Source organism: Rana temporaria, chromosome 1, assembly GCF_905171775.1.
Source record: "Rana temporaria chromosome 1, aRanTem1.1, whole genome shotgun sequence".
In the NCBI taxonomy this organism is placed as follows: domain Eukaryota; kingdom Metazoa; phylum Chordata; class Amphibia; order Anura; family Ranidae; genus Rana; species Rana temporaria.
In genome coordinates this window covers 199,483,021-199,503,279 of record NC_053489.1, presented here as the reverse complement: position 1 = coordinate 199,503,279, position 20,259 = coordinate 199,483,021, and the positions used below count along the sequence as shown (strand labels likewise).

The 20,259-nt window shown below is 45.6% G+C and overlaps 1 long non-coding RNA gene across 1 annotated transcript; it reads right to left on the bottom strand.

The window, feature by feature from the left end:
* Nucleotides 1–264: 264 nt before the first annotated feature.
* Nucleotides 265–1,232, bottom strand: LOC120924843. The gene is made up of 2 exons (XR_005746448.1): nt 1,067–1,232; nt 265–552 (listed from the first exon to the last, which is right to left on the bottom strand). It is a non-coding gene; the product is annotated as an uncharacterized LOC120924843 (long non-coding RNA).
* Between the last annotated feature and the right edge of the window lie 19,027 nt (nt 1,233–20,259).

Below are 20,259 nucleotides of genomic sequence, written 5' to 3'. Positions count from 1 at the left end.
GCATTGATGATGGCTAATGACTGGTGGCATGGGATCACCGGACATTGCAGCTCTTATGCACACACCAGTAAAATTATAGATTGCCATGTGGACATCCATTTTACGCGGAGTGGGAACTTTAAGAAGACGGTGGTACAAATTTCTCACAAAACTAGCATCCTCGTTATTGGGGTCAGAAAATGGGTCGTTGGTATCAGCCCTTCGCATTGCCCTCATCTCCTCCATAAATGTCAACATGGCTCCATCCATGTCATGTTTGTGATGTCCACGACGTTTACTGCCTTTCGATGCGGTAGCTCCAACAGAACGAATCTGAGGGATGGAAAATTTATTACCACATTTTATTTTGTCAACATTTCTTAATGGGGCATTTTATATAGAATACTTTCAGGCACACATTGTCTTTGAAGCGTGGCTGTTGCTGCCGATTGGGAAGACAGGTTTTCTTCGGGACCTGGCTTGTTATCTACAACTCCCATCTCTTCCTCTGGCGCTTGATGGGTATCCTCTGCATCCCCCTCCTCTTCTGTTTCAGAAATGTTGCTGGTGGTACTGTAAAATATTCATTGATAGATGGATTACAGGTCAGTAAAGAAGAGTTATTACAATACATATATCCATGTGTGTGATTACTGTTGTTGTAAACCCTACAGACCACTTTTACCTACAATTAAGCTTAGATTAAGGCTTACCTGTAGGTGCAAGAAATATCTCCTAAACCTACACGGTTTAGGAGATATTTGCAAAAAACACGTAGCCAACGGCACCTGACTAAGCGTGCCATTTCTAAAGGCGATCGTGCCGTGACTGGTGGCTCCCACGCGCATGACGTCATCGCGGCTACGACCAATCACAGCCCCGATACCCAGAAGTCACTCCAAGAGTGATGGCGGCGACGGAGGAGGCGAACGAGGACCACTGCGGGGGCTTCGATCTCAGGTAAGTAATTCATAATGAGCTAGTATGCTCTGCAGGGTTCTTTTATTTTTGGATAGGGTTTACTTTCTCTTTGGAGTTTACTAGGCCAACTAACTTAATATATGGGATAAATAATGTATTTACTTACCTTTTTAAGTTCATCACACTTTTCAAAAAGTCCAGCATCTCAAAAAAAGGGCTTTTTTTTTTTTTTAGACGATCCTGCTCCGCTCCAACTCTCTGTAGCCTCCTCTTTAAGCTTCCGCCTATACCGGTCTCTGAGGGATCACCCCCTTGTCATGATTTTATCGCCTGCATAGGAACAGTAGACACAATGAACTGATAGAACTCCAACATGACTGTGAAGGATGCTACAGTTTAAATTCTCCCTGCTCATTATGCTGTGTGTGTGTTAGAGGATTTCAGGTGTGACTCATTCCTCGGCTAACAGGCTGTTGATATGGTAATGACTTTTCCTCAGCCAGTCCTAGTTAAAAGGGTAAATGGTCTATTGTGTTGTGTGAAGAAGCCCTGTGGTTACTGTTTACTGTTATTAGAAGGGGCTCATGTTAATTATTCTGATTGCTTCATTGTGGTCAGGCTGTCTAGATAATGTATTCTGTTACACCTAGTAATTAACTCCACTGATGTAATTATCTAAAGAAAATGTGTTTTCAGAATCGGCTCCGAAATGTCTCCCCATGATCTGTATGGAAGCCCCAGTGTGAGGGGGCGGAGATTTGTCATTGTAACAGTTTTGGAAATTACATATAAGCTGTGTGTTATACTATTAAAGTCTGTCTGGTTCCAGCATTCAGCCTTGGCTCATGTGTGGATGATTCTGTGATGTTCTGTTATGGGAAGAAGGGACTGTTTGACGGGGATATCATACCAATACCATCACAATTGGTTGGCAGCAGTGGGATTTTCCCTTCTATTCCCCTTTACACCCGGATTCCAAGCAGACACTGGAAGAACTACTGGAAGTTCGTGGAAGGATTGCTAGCAACAAAACCAAGCGGGTCATCATAGCAGAATTAATGGAGCTAGACCAGGAGGACGGGATTGCAGCAACGCCAGCAGTACAAGAGATGGAGACACCAGTGATTCAGGAAGAGGAATCGCCAGCCAACAAGCTAATGAGAGAGAAGCTAGCATGGTTCGGTCCGAACCCAACGGCGGATGTGGTGCTGAAAGTGATGGACCTGTTAGCGAAGGAGGCTAAACAAATAAGAGACGCAGAACTACAGTTAAAACTGGCAGCAGTCCAACAAGCAGCCGCACATTCTCCAAACAGTGAGTACAGCACAGCAGACACAAGGAAGATTCCGTTTAGCGCTTTTAAAGCTTTTGATGAAAAGGACTGTGAAATTGATAACTACCTGGCAGATTTTGAGCGACAATGTAACCTGCACCGAATAGCTAGAGGAGAGTGGGTTGCAATATTGTCAGGCAAACTGTCAGGCAAAGCTTCTGATGCTTTCCGGACCATGCCAGATCAGGATATCCATAGCTACGCCCGGGTTAAAGAAGTGCTCCTGGCTCGTTATGCAGTAACCCCAGAGTCCCACCGACAGAAGTTCAGGGACTCACGCAAAACCACGGAAGACTCTTACGCGGAATGGGCATGCCAGTTATCCCTGTCGGCCTCTAACTGGGTTAACAGCAGCCAGGCCACCACCGCAGAGGACATTTTGCAACTAATGCTCCTGGAGCAATTTTACAATCACATCCAGACGGACGTCAAAGACTGGGTGAGAGATCGCAGGCCCATGACTCTACCAGAGGCCGCGAAATTGGCGGATGAATATGCGGATACTCGCATGACAAACCAGGTCACACCACGGGTACAACCTCCATGACCAACGGCGCCCTCACACCCACCAGCCGCTAGATACCAACCTCTTAACAGACCGATGACATCTAGCCCTCGCTATCCACGCCAGGAGGACAACGAACAACGCTGCTTCCAGTGCAAACAGCTGGGTCACTTCAAGCAGAATTGCCCCCTGAATGACAACACCAGGTCAAATTGGTCTCAACCTGGGTACCGCCCACCAGCAGCAGCCCATTGTGTAGACTTGGCTTGGGATCCCCAGGAGCTGGGTCCGGAAGAACCATTGGGCACCCCTTACGAAGCCCTCATGGTACAATCTGTTATTACGGACAACAAGGAACACCATTGTCAGCTGGTCATGGGCGACAGCCATGAGCCGGAGGGGCCCTGGAGGGAGCTGGGCAGAAAGAGGCACCGCCGGCCACCCTCCAAGAAGAAGAGGTCCTGGAAGCCGTATAACAAGCTGACCTGGGAGGAGAAGAAGCGACTGGAGGAGAGGGAGTCGCAGCGGGCGTCCCAGATGCGGGCCGAGATGTTCGCCAAGGGCCCACCGGTGGCCCCTTACACCACCACCCAGTTCCTGATGATGAAGGACCACGTGGAGAGCCTGCAGGACATGAGCAAGCAGGAGCTGATCCGTGAGTACATGGAGCTGGAGGAGTGCATAAGCCGCATGGAGGAGGAGAACAACCACCTGAGGTCACAGCAGGCTGACCCCCCCAGGCTCCATGGACTGGAGATGGAGCTGGAGAAGCTCAAAGAGGAGAACCGGCAGCTGCGGAGGGAGCAGAGGGTGGCTGACCCTATGGGGCACTGATTCCCCCCCCCCCCCTCGAACTCTGAGCACCAGTGCTACAGCATTTCAACAAATATAACTTTTTCTTTTTTTTATATGAATCTCCTGTGATTGTCACTTCAGAGCCATAACCTGCCCCTCCCATAGCGGGACACCTAGACGGCGGCGCACAGACCCATTCGCCGTCTTCACACTGACTTCTGGTGACTCTGCAGATCGCACAAAGACTTGGGGACTGACCGGCGTGTGATCTGACGACCCGGTGGCATACCTGAGTCTGAAGCAGTTGCCAAACGGAGTTAACCTCGGACTAAAAGCTCTGAACCCGTCAACCCTACTGGACCAGGGAAGGTCCAACCGGGTTGCCGGAGCAGGGAGAAAAAGGGGGGCCATTGTGCAGGATGCTTCAGTTAAAATTCTCCCTGCTCGTTATGCTGTGTGTGTGTTAGAGGATTTCAGGTGTGACTCATTCCTCGGCTAACAGGCTGTTGATATGGTAATGACCTTTCCTCAGCCAGTCCTAGTTCAAAGGGTAAATGGTCTATTGTGTTGTGTGAAGAAGCCCTGTGGTTACTGTTTACTGTTATTAGAAGGGGCTCATGTTAATTATTCTGATTGCTTCATTGTGGTCAGGCTGTCTAGATAATGTATTCTGTTACACCTAGTAATTAACTCCACTGATGTCATTCTAAAGAAAATGTGTTTTCAGAATCGGCTCCGAAATGTCTGCCCATGATCTGTATGGTAGCCCCAGTATGAGGGGGGCGGAGATTTGTCATTGTAACAGTTTTGGAAATTACATATAAGCTGTGTGTTATACTATTAAAGTCTGTCTGGTTCCAGCATTCAGCCTTGGCTCATGTGTGGATGATTCTGTGATGTTCTGTTATGGGAAGAAGGGACTGTTTGACGGGGATATCATACCAATACCGTCACAATGACAATTACATATTCTATTTGAAACCTATATTTGGAAAACAGTGTTTTTTAACAACTGTTTTTGTCAGTATTACCTATAGGTAAGCCGATAAAAAGGCTTCCCTAGAAGTACTGCAATTATCTCTGCGCCGTTTAGGAGATATTTGCTGTACACTGCAGGATGTCATCAGCGCATACGCTGTGAAGAAACACCTCCCAGTGACATTTCTTCAGTAGCTGAAAGAAAAGGGGTGTAGATGTATGCGGCCACCAGTAGGAACAACCAGTAGGAACAGCGCGGGCTTTGTTTGCAGGTAAGTGCCACATAACTGGCTAGTATGCGAGGCATACTAGCCCATTTTGGTTTTACTTTGCAGACAATCCACAACTTGTGCCAGGTGATGTGGCCAGGTGACTTTGCAAGTGGACAATCCACATCTTGTGGCAGGTGACGTGGCCAGGTGACGTGGCAAGTGGACAATCCACAAATTGTGGCAGGTGACGTGGTCAGGTGACACGGCAAGTGGACAATCCACAACTTGTGGCAGGTGACGTGACAGGTTACCTGGCAAGTGGACAATCCACAACTTGTGGCAGGTGACGTGGCCAGGTGATGTGGCAAGTGGACAATCCACAAATTGGGGCATTTGACGTGGCAGGTTACGTGGCAAGTGGACAATCCACAAATTGTGGCAGTTGACATGGCAGGTGACACGCTAAATACAAAAACACGCTAAACGCGGCTAAACGCGGCATGCAAATGCGGCAAAACGGGCGGGAATAGTTTGCACCAGCAAACGTGTACATGGGGCCTAATGTAGGAGAAGAGTGCTGGGATTTGCATGGTGAGTTGGACTACAATTATCAAGATGCTGACATATGGGTGAACTACAAGTTTAACCATGCCAACACACCCCCATCCCACTAACTGCTTACCACGTATCCGACGCTGTTTATTGCTGAGCGACAACCAGTTTGGTGTGACCTCCTCAAAAATGTCTTCCCACTTAATGCTTACGGTGTGTCTGTCACTATATTCTGGACATCTTTTGTCCCATAAAGCAGGCCTGACATGGATAAGTTGGATGAGCCTTTCATGGGACACATCTCTGGCCATTTCTGCACTCCCCTCTACAGGCACTAGGCAGCATGTGCTTAAGCATGTGACTTTCTTAAATGACCACTACCTGGGTCATAGGTTAATTGTAATGAATGCATATTAAATAACATATTTTGATGAAAAACGGATGTCAACCGGATCAGATGTTAACGGATCATCCGCTAACATCCGTTTTTCGTCCATTCCATTTTTTTTACGGAAGAAAAATAGGGTTTTCTTCCGTCCAGAAAAACTGAGCTTAACGGAGACGGATGTTAACGGACGTTAGCGGATGCTCATCCGCTAACGTCCGCTATCCCATAGGGAAGCATTGCTATCCGTTTTAATCCGTAAACGGACGTATGAAAAAACGGACGAACGGTCCGCACGTGTAAAAGGGCCCTTAGAGATTAGATTTAGAGTTACATTAATACTAGGCATTTCCATTGTCTCTTTGTAGGCAGCCAAAAAGGTGATTAGTATCTCATGGAGCTTAGTTTTTGATGCTTCTGTAAGATAGTAATACATGTTACAGTATGATTGTACAAACTTCATTCTGTTCAGACTTCAGACTTAACAACAACTTAAAGCGTAGTTCCTTTTAGTTAGTTTTTTTTGGGGGGGGGGGTTGAGGGCTTTGGTAGGAGTGGGACTTCCTGTCCCACTTCCACCTTCCGCCCAGGGACCACCTCTGCAACTTCTCCTCTCGCCTTACGTGACACTTTTTGTAGCTGCTGACTTTAAAAACGGTCATGCCTACCTACATAATTTATAATTAATAAGGTCCTTTTTACTACATATATCAAACAGAGATTGTTTAAATAGATTGCATCATATGTGGCTATGTTTAGACAAGATCAGTTATGAGAATGAAATATGGTTAAGGTAATACAACTAGCTGGTTTACACTTTTAGAGATGAGCAAACGGCTTATTTTTTCTGATTTCAGTTAGAAGAGGTTTGCAGTATTCACTGACATTTTCTCATTATCTTTATGAAATGCCAGCATATTTTGCAGTGCTGTGCTCCATTAGTGTAATTAATGGTTTCCATTGAGCCTCTTGGCTGTATCAATGTGGACACCTGTATAGATGATTTTCTGTTTTCTGTGTACAGGTTGTAATGATAACAATTACATGCCAAGCCTGGAACATATTCCAACTGGGAGTTTAGTTTCCATCACAAAGACCTGTCCTTTAAAAATAGTTTCACTGTGTGTTGTCTACAGAATACAGTTACATTTTTTAGTAATTTTGACTATTATAGTCTGTTATTCTGCCTGTTATTCACAAATTTTGGCATGCTGTAAGTTTTTTTCAGTTTATGTACCATAGGTAGGAAGGATGAGAATAGAAAGTAGATATACAATGGAAATGTTTCATGATGAACATCCATCATTTGAATGGGCTGCTTTACTTTCCGAGAAACACATTCAAAGAAGTCACCGACCTCTTTTTTAAATTGCTCCGCAATTATGCCAGTATTTTTCTTTTCATTTGCTTTATAAGGATTTTTATTACATTTCTTTGATCTGTTTTAGTGCTAAAATAAAATAATTATATAATCAAGAAATATTTAACTGCAAAACAATGTATTTACTTCAGCTGTAACAAAGTGACTGTGCAATCTTTGAATTGTCTAAATCTGTGTAATAGGAGAACCTACCTACATTTTCCAGTCAGTTTGTATTTGTGTACGCAAGCCCTTGCTCTAGATCAGGGGTACTGAATTAAAATTCAAGGAGGTCCGCTCGCCAACATTTTCTTTGGGCCGAGGTCCGAATCTCAAGTCTGTGCTATGACTCAGAAAGATTGTAGTCACAGGTGTCCCCATCACAGCGCCCCTTTACATCAGGTGTCCCCATCACAACGCCCCTTTACATCAGGTGTCCCCATCACAGCGCCCATTTACATCAGGTGTCCCCATCACATAGCTTCTTTACATCAGGTGTCCCCATCACAGAGCTTCTTTACATCAGGTGTCCCCATCACAGAGCTTCTTTACATCAGGTGTCCCCATCACAGAGCTTCTTTACATCAGGTGTCCCCATCACAGAGCTTCTTTACATCAGGTGTCCCCATCACAGAGCTCCTTTACATCAGGTGTCCCCATCACAGTGCTCCTTTACATCAGGTGTCCCCATCACAGCGCTCCTTTACATCAGGTGTCCCCATCACAGCGCTCCTTTACATCAGGTGTCCCCATCACAGCGCTCCTTTACATCAGGTGTCCCCATCACATAGCTTCTTTACATCAGGTGTCCCCATCACAGAGCTTCTTTACATCAGGTGTCCCCATCACAGAGCTTCTTTACATCAGGTGTCCCCATCACAGCGCTCCTTTACATCAGGTGTCCCCATCACAGCGCTCCTTTACATCAGGTGTCCCCATCACAGGGCCCCTTTACATCAGGTGTCCCCATCACAGAGCTTCTTTACATCAGGTGTCCCCATCACAGAGCTCCTTTACATCAGGTGTCCCCATCACAGAGCTTCTTTACATCAGGTGTCCCCATCACAGAGCTTCTTTACATCAGGTGTCCCCATCACAGAGCTTCTTTACATCAGGTGTCCCCATCACAGAGCTTCTTTACATCAGGTGTCCCCATCACAGCACTCCTTTACATCAGGTGTCCCCATCACAGCGCTCCTTTACATCAGGTGTCCCCATCACAGAGCTTCTTTACATCAGGTGTCCCCATCACAGAGCTTCTTTACATCAGGTGTCCCCATCACAGAGCTTCTTTACATCAGGTGTCCACATCACAGCGCTCCTTTACATCAGGTGTCCCCATCACAGCGCTCCTTTACATCAGGTGTCCCCATCACAGAGCTTCTTTACATCAGGTGTCCCCATCACAGCGCTCCTTTACATCAGGTGTCCCCATCACAGCGCTCCTTTACATCAGGTGTCCCCATCACAGCGCTCCTTTACATCAGGTGTCCCCATCACAGCGCTCCTTTACATCAGGTGTCCCCATCACATAGCTTCTTTACATCAGGTGTCCCCATCACAGAGCTTCTTTACATCAGGTGTCCCCATCACAGAGCTTCTTTACATCAGGTGTCCCCATCACAGCGCTCCTTTACATCAGGTGTCCCCATCACAGGGCCCCTTTACATCAGGTGTCCCCATCACAGCACCCAGTTACATCAGGTGTCCCCATCACAGTGCCCCTTTACATCAGGTGTCCCCATCACAGAGCTTCTTTACATCAGGTGTCCCCATCACAGAGCTTCTTTACATCAGGTGTCCCCATCACAGAGCTTCTTTACACCAGGTGTCCCCATCAAAGCGCTTCTTTACATCAGGTGTCCCCATCACAGCACTCCATTACATCAGGTGTCCCCATCACAGCACTCCTTTACATCAGGTGTCCCCATCACAGCATTCCTTTACATCAGGTGTCCCCATCACAGCGCCCCTCTACTTTAGGTGTCCCCATCACAGCGCTTCTTTACATCAGGTGTCCCCATCACAGCACCCCTTTACATCAGATGTCCCCATCACAGCACTCCTTTACATCAGGTATCCCCATCATAGTGCCCCTTTACATTAGGTGTCCCCATCACAGTGCCCCTTTAAATCAGGTGACCCCATGACAACGCTCCTTTACATCAGGTGTCCCGATCACAGTGCCCCTTTACATCAGGTGTCCCCATCACAGCGCACCTTTACATCAGGTGTCCCCATCACAGCAATGCCTCTTTACATCAGGTATCCCCATCACAACAGCACCTTTACATCAGGTGTCCCCATCACAGCAGCTCCCCTTTACATCAGGTGTCCCCATCACAGCAGCGCCCCTTTACATCAGATGTCCCCATCATAGCGCCCCTTTACATCAGGTGTCCCCATCACAGCGCCCCATTACATCAGGTGTCCCCATCACAGCGTCCCTTTACATCAGGTGTCCCCATCACAGGGCCCCTTTACATCAGTCATTCCCGTCAGAGTGCCTCCTTACATCCGATGTCCCATCAGAGTTCTCCTTAACATAAAATATGCCCATCAGCGTGTCCCTTAACATAAAATAAGGGTCACGTTGATGGGCACATTTTATGTTAAGGGACACTCTGGTGGGTACATTTTATATTAAGGGGCACTCTGATGGGCACAACAAAACGTGGCCCTTAACATAAAATTTGCCCATCAGAGGGCCCCTTAACATAAAATATGTCCAACAGCGTGCCCCTTACCATAAAATTTGCCCACCAGAGTGCCCCTTAACATAAAATATGCTTATCAGCGTGACCCTTAACATAAAATAAGGGTCACGCTGATGGGCACCTTTTATTTTAAGGGGCACTCTGGTGGGCACATTTAATTTTAAGGTGCACACTGATGGGTATATTTTTGATGTGCACGCTGATAGGCACATTTTATGTTAAGGGGCACTCTGATGGGCACAACAAAATGTGTACATCAGTGTGCCCCTTAACAAAATATGCCCATCACTGTGCACATTAAAAATATACTCATCCAGCCCCCCTGAAAGGGGTGGACTCTAGATGCTCCCCGGCTGGGGTGGCTGTGGCTGGATGATGGTATTACCCCCTTACCCCCTTCTCCCTTTTTTTTTTGTCTCCTCTCTCTCCCTCTTCCCCCTATCTCTCCTCCTCTTTTCTCCCTCTAGCTTTCGTTCTTAATTCTGAACCCTTTTCTTGCTGCTCTGTCAGTGTGTTAGAGCCGGTTAGTCACCGGACTCTCATTCAATCTCTCTTTTTCTCCTTACCAACCATTTGCCGTAAAATGGGCCATGCAGAGTGCAGATGGCTCCCGCTCTTTTGAAAAGCGACGTGAGCCCCCTCGGCTAGCTTATTCCTTCTATATAATGTTTAATGCATGTATGTCAGCTGGGGGGAATGCAACACTCGCTGTAATGCAACTCAGATGTGTCTCTGTATTTCTTTATGTCCCACCTTTCTAAATAAAGAATTTATAAAAAAAATATATATACTCATCAGCTTGCCCCTTAAAATGAAATGTGCCCATAAGCGTGCCCCTTAAAATAAAATTTTCCATCAGAGTGCCCCTTAACATTAACAACATATGCCCAGCAGTGTGCACAATAGAAATATGTCCTTTAGTGATCAGTAATGGCCCACATACCTTGAATGCAGGAGGGCACTGAAATACCGAAGGAGGTGGAAGCTGCGAGATAAGGAGCCAGGACCCCGGAACCGCGAGCAGCAGGGGGCGGAGCGCACATAACGTCACGCCCCTACTCGCAAGGAGAGCCAGGAGTGGACCCGGGAACCAGAAAAAGCAGGGGGGCGGGGCGCGCGTGACATCACACCCCTAATTGCTGCCCGTGAGTCTTCTGTGAACGCCGGACCTACGGCGAGGAGCAGGGGGCAGGGGGGAAACCCCAGCAAACCAACACTTGCTGTCATTTAGAATTATACTGGCGGTCCGGGCAGAAGCGGCACTCGGGCCGGACTCGGACCGCGGGCCGCCATTTAGTGACGGCTGCGCTAGATGATGGTAGATCCAAAGAACTGTGTCCAGCCATATGGGTAACATGCATAGTTAGCTTGTAGACAGGTGCTTACATGTTAAAGCAGAGTTCCAGGCTCCTTCAGAAAAAAATTTAAATCTGACTTTTAATATTAGGACACTTACCTGTCCACAAATCCAGCAGTGTCCTCATCCGAGCCGATTTTTCAATCGGCTCTAGGGTGCTGTCGATGCCATCTCAGCTATGGGGAACTGGCAGTGAAGCCTTGCAGCTTCACAGCCGCTTCCCCCCTGAGCTTGCGCGAAGCGCGTTGCGCTTTGTGAAAGGCCCGGCAGCAGGGGAAGGAGGAAGGGGACAGAGCTTCAGGTCTCTCTTATTGGAAGGGCGCCTTTTCCCAACAGCAATTTTAAGATCTCTCCACAGGTGTTCAATGGGATTTAGATCTGGACTCATTGCTGGCCACTTTAAAACTCTCCAGTGCTTTGTTGCCAGTGGCGGAACTACCACCATAGCGACCCACGCGGGCGCTATGGGGCCCGCAGCCGAGTGAGGATCAGGGGGGCCCGGCAGGAACGTTGTTCCCGTTAGCAGCTGTGGCTGCTTACACACACACACTGCTCCAGGCACGCTCTGCCAATGAGAGCACACTTCCGAGGGATCTCCTAGAGACTTCAAAGCTCTGACACAGCCGAAGGGAGACCGGGGATGCAGAAGATTTCATTTCCTGCCTCTGTGCCGTGCCGATTTCTGAAGATGAGGTCAGGTAGGTGGAGAAGCATGGCTTTCTATGTGGAGGAAGGAGGGGGTGAGAATTCCTGCCTGGAGCAGTTTATTTTAGTGGGGAGGTTAAGGAAAGGGGGTGGGTTTGCTTTTGGAGAAGGACCCCCCTCCCCCTGTAAGTTTCTTGTAGAGAAGTTTACAGGGGGTGGTTGGCAGGGATTTGGTTCTGGGTGGGAAGTTTGTTAAATGAAGGGAGATATTATTTAGCATTAGATATGAGGGAGATATTTTTGCCTTGAGGTGTGATCAGAGACAGGGGGGTTAATATTGTGGGGATATATGAGGGAGGGTGGTGTTTTTCAGTGGGGAGTTTTGCTTGTGGGGGTTCTTAAGCAGTAGAGGGGGGGATTTTTTCCTTTAGTTCACACTGATGTGGCTCTGCAAGGTGTATTTTGTGTGGGCATGGCAGCCCATTTATACTGTGTGGGCTGCTGTGCCTCCTTAAATACAAAGAAAAGGTCAAAAGGACCCTCCACCATTTCTGGAGTCGCAGCCCGCACAGGAATCGCAAATGCAGAGCAGTTCCCACATCGCATGTCTCCTGTCGGCAGTTTACACTGCCCCATATGAACTGCTGGGAGTGCCAATTAAAACTTGCGATCTGCAAATTCGGACAGGAATTGAATCACATGGGTGTGAACACCCAGGGCTCAAGTCCTGCAGGAACGCATGGGAACAACGTTCCTTTACTTTTTCCACAGCAGGAATGCCGTTCTCATTGTCAAGGTGCACCGACCTCCCCTACCTTGGTCCTCCTATTCCTCCTCCTCCAGCGGCCGCTGTTACAAAGTCCCAGCTCTAGTGATGGGTGAACACTGATTCATTGGCAAATTGAATCAATGTGATGTAAATTATAGGAGCCGGGACTTTGTTACAGCGGCCACTGGAGGAGGAGGAGGTGGACTGAGGGAGGGGAGGACGGGATGGCGCTGGGATATTCAAATCCCAGATTCAGACACATGCCAGGCTTCATTGCTAGACACAGATCAGGCTGCATTGCTGCACACTGATTAGGCTGCATTTGATGGACACTGGCAAGGCTGCATTTCATGGGCGCTGATCAGGTTGCATTTCATGGGCACTGATCGGGCTGCATTTGATGGACACTGGTAAGGTTGCATTTGATGGGCACTGGCAAGGCTGTATTGATGGGCACTGATCAAGCTGCATTTGATGAGCACTGGCAAGGCTGCATTGATGGGCACTGATCAAGCTGCATTTGATGGGCACTGGTAAGGCGGTAAGGCTGCATTACTGGGCACTGATCAGGCTGCATTTGATGGGCACTGATCACGCTGAATTGTATGGGCACTGGTAAGGCTGCAATAATGAGCACTGATCATGCTGCATTTGATGGGCACTGGCAAGGCTGCATTGATGGGCACTAATCAGGCTGCATTTGATGGGCACTGAGGAGTGAGTGGCCCAGGGCAGGCAGCCTGAGGAGAGGGGCCACAAGCCGGCATACTCAGCAATCCCAAACTTACTCTTCTGCACAGATTAACACATGTGTGCATACGCATTGGGGCAGCAGGGGTCCCACACATTGGAGCCTGAATAGAAATATAGTGCAGAAGGAGTCCCAGTTGTTGCAACTTGTTTTAGAAATTCCCTGCAAGGGAACCATTATCACACAGTGTGGTGTGTTTTATTGTTAGTATAGCATACAGATTAAATTATTTTGTTGTTACATCTGTGCTATATTTATTTGTTTAATGCATGTGAATGTTAGATGTGTCCTCAACTCATAAACTGGCGCTTCACAATAAATATTGCAGTTTATTCATTAAAAAAGTAGTACATAAAACATACATATGCTGTGTGTATGTATATATATAGTAATCTCATGTTGTGAAGGGACATTTCTAAACACGTGCCACTACTATAGACACCCAGCAGGTACCATATTTAAAGGATTTTTTTTTTTCACTTTAAGCATCATTAAAATCGCTGCTCAAGAAAAAACTACAGTTTTTAAAACGTTTTTTTCCATTGATACATGTTCCCTGGGGCAAGACCCGGGTTCTCAAAGACGTTTTCCAACAATAACTTGAATATTGGGCTTTAAAATGAGCACTTTTTTGAATTCGAACGTTCGAGCACGTTCGCTGCATGGGGCACAGGTCACGGTGCATGGGGCACAGGTCACGCTGCATGGGGCACAGGTCACGGTGCATGGGGCACAGGTCACGCTGCATGGGGCACAGGTCACGCTGCATGGGGCACAGGTCACGCTGCATTGACACTAGGGCGGCTCTGGGGGGCCCCATACAACATTTTGCTATGGGGCCCTGTGATTTCTAGTTACGCCCCTGTTTGTTGCCATCCATTTCTGGGTGCTTTTTGATATATGTTTGGGGTCATTGTCCTGCTGGAAGACCCAAGATCTCTGACGCAAACACAGATTTCTGACACTGGGCTCTACAGTGCGACCCCAAATCCTTTGGTGATCCTCAGATTTCATGATGCCTTGCACACATTCAAGGCACCCAGTGCCAGAGAAAGCAAAACAACCCCAAAAACATAATTGAACCTCCACCATATTTCACTGTAGGTACTGTGTTCTTTTCTTTGTAGGTCTCATTCCGTTTTTTGGTAAACCGTAGAATGATGTGCTTTACCAAAAAGCTCTATCTTGGTCTCATCTGTCCACAAGACGGATTTTGGCTTACTCAAGTACATTTTGGCAAACTGTAGTCTTTCTTTTTTATGTCTCTGTGTCAGCAGTGGGGTCCTCCTGGGTCTTCTGCCATAGCGTTTCATTTCATTTAAATGTCGATGCATAGTTCGCACTGACACTGATGCTCCCTGAGCCTGCAGGACAGCTTGAATTTCTTTGGAACTTGTTTGGGGCTGCTTATCCATCATCCGGACTATCCTGCGTTGCAACCTTTCATAAATTTTTCTCTTCTGTTCATGCCCAGAGAGATTAGCTGCAGTGCCATGGGTTGCAAACTTCTTGATAATGTTGCGCACTGTAGACAAAGGCAAATCTAGATCTCTGGAGATGGACTTGTAACCTTGAGATTGTTGATATTTTTCCACAATTTGGGTTCTCAAGTCCTCAGACAGTTCTCTTCTCCTCTTTCTGTTGTCCATGCTAAGTGTGGCACACACAGACACACAATGCAAAGACTAAAGCCCTGTACACACGATCGGTTCATCTGATGAAAACGGTCTGATGGACTGTTTTCATCGGTTAACCGATGAAGCTGACTGATGGTCAGTCGTGCCTACACACCATCGGTTAAAAAAACGATTGTGTCAGAACGTGGTGACGTAAAACACAACGACGTGCTAAAAAAAAACAAAGTTCAATGCTTGAACAAAACAAACTTCGACTTGAATCTGAGCATGTGTGGATTTTTAACCGATGGACGTGCCTACAAATGATCGTTTTTTTTCTATCAGTTAGGTTTCCATCGGTTAAATTTAAAACAAGATTGATTTTTTTTAACCTATGGATAAATAACCGATGGGGCCCACACACGATCGGTTTGGTCCGATGAAAACGGTCCATCAGACCATTCTCATCGGTTTGACTGATTGTGTGTACGCGGCATAAGTGAACTTTTCTCCTTTTTATCTGCTTTCAGGTGTGATTCTTATATTGCCCAAACCTGTTACGTGCCCCAGGTGATTTTAAAGGAGCATCACATGCTTGAAACAATCTTATTTATCCACAATTTTGAAAGGGTGCCAAGAATTTTGACCAGCCCATTTTTTGAGTTTTGTGTGACATTATGTCCAATTTGCTTTTTTTCCTCCCTGTTTTTGTTTTGTTCCAATACACACAAAGGGGATAAACCTGTGTATAGCAAAACATGTGTTACTGCAATACTTTTCTGTGAGAAATACTTGATTTTCTGAAAAAAATTCTGCCAACAATTTCGCCCATGACTGTATGACACATGTACTTACGATTGAAGCATTGAGCACGTGCTTATGGGTTCAGGTTCATGGTGTTTTACATCATTGTATGTGTGCCTGATACTATCGACCAAAATCATACCGCATTGATCATCTGGGTGCGGCTATGGAAATACACACCCACATCCACTTTAGGTACGTGTGTGTGCGTATCGTCCACATACAGTTCTGCTTATTATATCCAAATAAATACCCGGCTTTCTGATGTCCCATGGTTTGCTGCATTTATGCAATTGTCCAGGTAGCTCTAAATTTCTTAATTATACATAGAATGAGGTTTCTGCTATATTTTTCCCATGCTCACACCCTTTTCTTTGTCCTTTTGACAAGAATGCTCACAATATTGTTTGAATATTTCAATAACCTGAGTGTTTTTTATGCTAGATCTGTTGAGCAATTTTTGGACACTAAAGGAGTGGTCATCGGTGCACATTATAAATCTTGTGTTTTTTGGCATTTAAGTATAACGGGCCAAATCCTCAAAAATCCTGCCTAACTTAACTTTTCCCATTTAAGTTACACTGACTTAAAATTTCTACCTAAGTGCCCGATCCACAAAGCACTTACCTAGAAATTTCAGGCCATGTAACTTAAATGTCTCCGGCGCAAGGCGGTCCTCTTCTGCAGGGGGCAATGACAATTTAAATGAGGCGCGCTCCTGTGCCGGACGTTCTGCGCATGCGTGTGACGTCATTTTTCCCGACGGGCAGCGCGCAAAATTACGTTACGTCGGGCTTTGTGGATTGCGACGGGACAATAAAGTTGCGTCGGGAAAAAAAAAAGTTACGCGGCGAAAAATAAAATTTGAAATTTAAAAAAAATAGCGGCGATCGAAAAAAAGGTATGTTTTTACAAGGTGTAAACAGTTTACACCTTGTAAAAGCATCCCCAATTTTACACATGCAAATTGTAACTTACGCAGACAACACAAAGCTAAAAAGCTTTGTGGATCTGCCTAAGTACTCATTTGCATACGCAAAGCTGCATTTCGACTCGAAATGCCCCCAGCGGCGGATGCGGTACTGCATCCTAAGATCCGACAGTGTAAGTCTCTTACAGATGTCAGATCTTATGCCTATCTTTGGAAAAATCCTTCTGTGGATCAGTTCCAAAGATAGGCACAGGGATACGCAGGCTGAACAGCAGTTCCGCCTGCGTATCTCTTTTGAGGATTTGGCCCAACGTTTTTAGTATTAATTTTTGTTTCTATTCTTAATAATGATTCATCTTCATATACAAAGATAACAATGTTTTATGTGTTAGCAATTGCTTATATCCATAGTTTACATCCACAAGCATGTATGTAGGGGTTGTATTTCTCTTAGATATTTGTAGCTTCACGGCACACTTATCATATACATAATAGAGGTCTGTTGTCCTTTGAAGTATATATGAATACACGTTCCCTATACATATATTTTAAGGTTGTGCGTATTGGTTTATGAACACTTTCTCATTATTATTATTTAGTCACATTATTTTACATCTCATTACTTTACATTTTATTACTCTCAATTCTATATACAAACAATTAATATTTTATATTTTTATGCACAGAGCCGGTTCACACTGGGGCGATCCGACTTCCAGCGCGACTTCCAGAGGCGATTCCGACACGACTTGAATGTGAACCACAGGGCGACCTGAGGCGATCTGGGGCGATTTATAAATCGCCTCCAGGACAGGGAATGTCAGAAATGGCCAATCAGAGCTACTAAGCTCTTCTGACATCATTATTCTTCCTGTTTGATTTCTTCTTCCCTGTTTTCCTGTGTCTAAAATGCTCTCTGTGCGTTACCTAATGGCAGCTGTCATAACAGCTGGTTTGGCAGTATTGACAGAAGAGGAAGAGGAAGAAAGGAAGCGAAGGATGAGGATGAGAAGAAGACGGCGCTATTGGATCCATCCAATTATTGCTAATAGAGCTAACAGAGGGCATTTCTGGGCCATGTATGATAAGATGCGTGGTTTTGAGGACAAGTTTTTCAATTATATTGTTCCTGCCAGGGATCTAGTGTTGTCAAGGATCTATTGTTGTTCTCATGTGAACTTGTGTTCCGATCAGGGATCTATTGTTGTTGAGGGATCTATTGTTCCTGCCAGGGATCTAGTTTTGTCAAGGATCTATTGTTGTTCTCATGTGAACTTGTGTTCCGATCAGGGATCTATTGTTGGGGGATCTGTTGTTCCTGCCAGGGATCTAGTGTTGTCAAGGATCTATTGTTGTTCTCATGTGAACCAGTGTCCCGATCAGGGATCCATTGTTGTTGGGGGACCTGTTGTTCCTGCCAGGGATCTAGTGTTGTCAAGGATCTATTGTTGTTCTCATGTGAACTTGTGTTCCTTTCAGGGATCTATTGTTGTTGGGGGATCTATTGTTCATGCTATTGAGCTAATGTTGTCAAGGATCTATTGTTGTTGTCATGTGAACTTGTGTTCCTTTCAGGGATCTATTGTTGTTGGGGGATCTATTGTTCATGCTATTGAGCTAATGTTGTCAAGGATCTATTGTTCTCATGTGAACTAGTGATCCGATCAGGGATCTATTGTTGTTGGGGGATCTGTTGTTCCTGCCAGGGATCTAGTTTTGTCAAGGATCTACTGTTGTTCTCATGCGAACTTGTGTACCTTTCAGGGATCCATTGTTTTTGGGGGACCTATTGTTCATGCCAGGGATCTAGTGTTGTCAAGGATCGATTGTTATCATGTGAACTAGTGTTCCGATCAGGGATCTATTGTTGTTCTTGTCATTTGAAGTAGTGTTCCTGTTAGGGATCTACTTTTTTGGGGAATCTATGGTTCCTGTCTGCATCTACTATTGCCAGCATGGGATATACTGTTCCTGCCAGGGGATCTATTGATGACGGTGTGCTCTATTGTTGCTGTCTTCAAGAGGGAGTTCATGCCGCCATTCTCTGTGCAAACAAGTGGCCTGTATGGAACTACAACCAGCATGCATAGGCAAGGAAAATAGACATATGATAAAAAGGTTAAACTTACTTTTGGCAGTGCGGTCGGTCTCAGACAATATGCCCCAATCCTCAAAGGTCAGGCGAGAAATGTCCAGCCAGGCATTGTCCCTCTTCATTTGGTCCTTGTAAAAGGGGTCCTTCTTGTCGTAGAGGCATGGTCTCTCTTTTACCAGCCTTATAAGGGACTCGTTATCCACGGCCTCTTTCCTAACTCTGGCAGCCATGGTGCAAACAGAGACAACGTACTAAGAAAGTGAAAGTAATCCGTGCCAAGAAGGTGGGGGCTGCCTGGGGACAGGGGAGTACCTGGTGGCTTCTGGGTAAATTCCTCTCTGCTTCTGGCAAAATCGCCTCACTATGAACAGGGATCAGACTTGAAAGCGACTTCCATTGAAATCAATGGGTAGGAATCGCCTACAAGTCGGATTGAAGTAGTACAGGAACTTCTTTTGAAGTCGGATCGCCTTGAGTCGTGTGTATTAACACCACTCCCATTCACTTGCATTGTTTTTCTTGACAGCACGACTTGGGACGACTTGAGGCGATTTCAAGTCGGATCCAAAATCGCCCCAGTGTGAACCGGCTCTGATGCAGTATCCATAATCACATCATACAAATTTACCCAAGCACTTTGCTCTGTTTTTGGTTTTTACTTTATTCACCTGGATATATTTATGTACACTTATTCAACCACACGTTAGTCATGTTTGCAAATTAAGTTTACTTAATTTGTTAATTGGATCCAAATAATTTCACATGTAGTCACATGTCCAATATGGATTAGTGTATATGAAACAAAGTTTTGTGATTAAGCACAGTGAAAGTGTGAAACACATCAGTTTGTCTGTCCTATGTTCTGCTGTGGCTTGTATTTTTGATATTTTTTTACAATAAAGGCTATTTTTCAGAGTGCAGCTGTCCAGAACTTTCCCTTACCTAATTGCTATATGCATAGCCTTCATCTGCTGCTTCAATTCTGAGGAGAGTCTCATTTCCATATACCCAGTTGGAGCGGTAATTCCCTTCCCCTTTGGTTCCCGAATTGTGCTTGGCCTAGTGTACCTGAGATTGTTAAGCTTTCAGGAGACTGTGATGAATGATCATATATAGTTTGTTCATGGTACCACATGAAGAACGTGTTTGAAAATGTGTTTTTGCTATTTGTTGTCTAACATTCTTTCTTTCACATGACTTTACTTTTAAATAATGCCCATTTAAACTGTTGTCAGGTGTGTCAGCATCACTTGAGTGCAGATACAGGGAAGTTCATCAGTGGTGCAGGGTGGATGAACCCAAACAATCCAGTTGCTCCCTGGAAAGTACTGCTACATTTTTTGTTTTACAAAAAATAGTGTTAGGATAGACATTTTTTAAGATGACAGAATCTACCAAAATGTATGTATTTCTTGTGATGCTAAGATCTCCAGTTTCTAATTCCATGCAATGTTTTGGCTATGCGTTGTAGTGCATGGCTTGAAAAAAGTTTGCAAAAAAGATAAATAATGCAGTCACCACAACTAAGAACTGGTTAGCTGCAATATATCACAT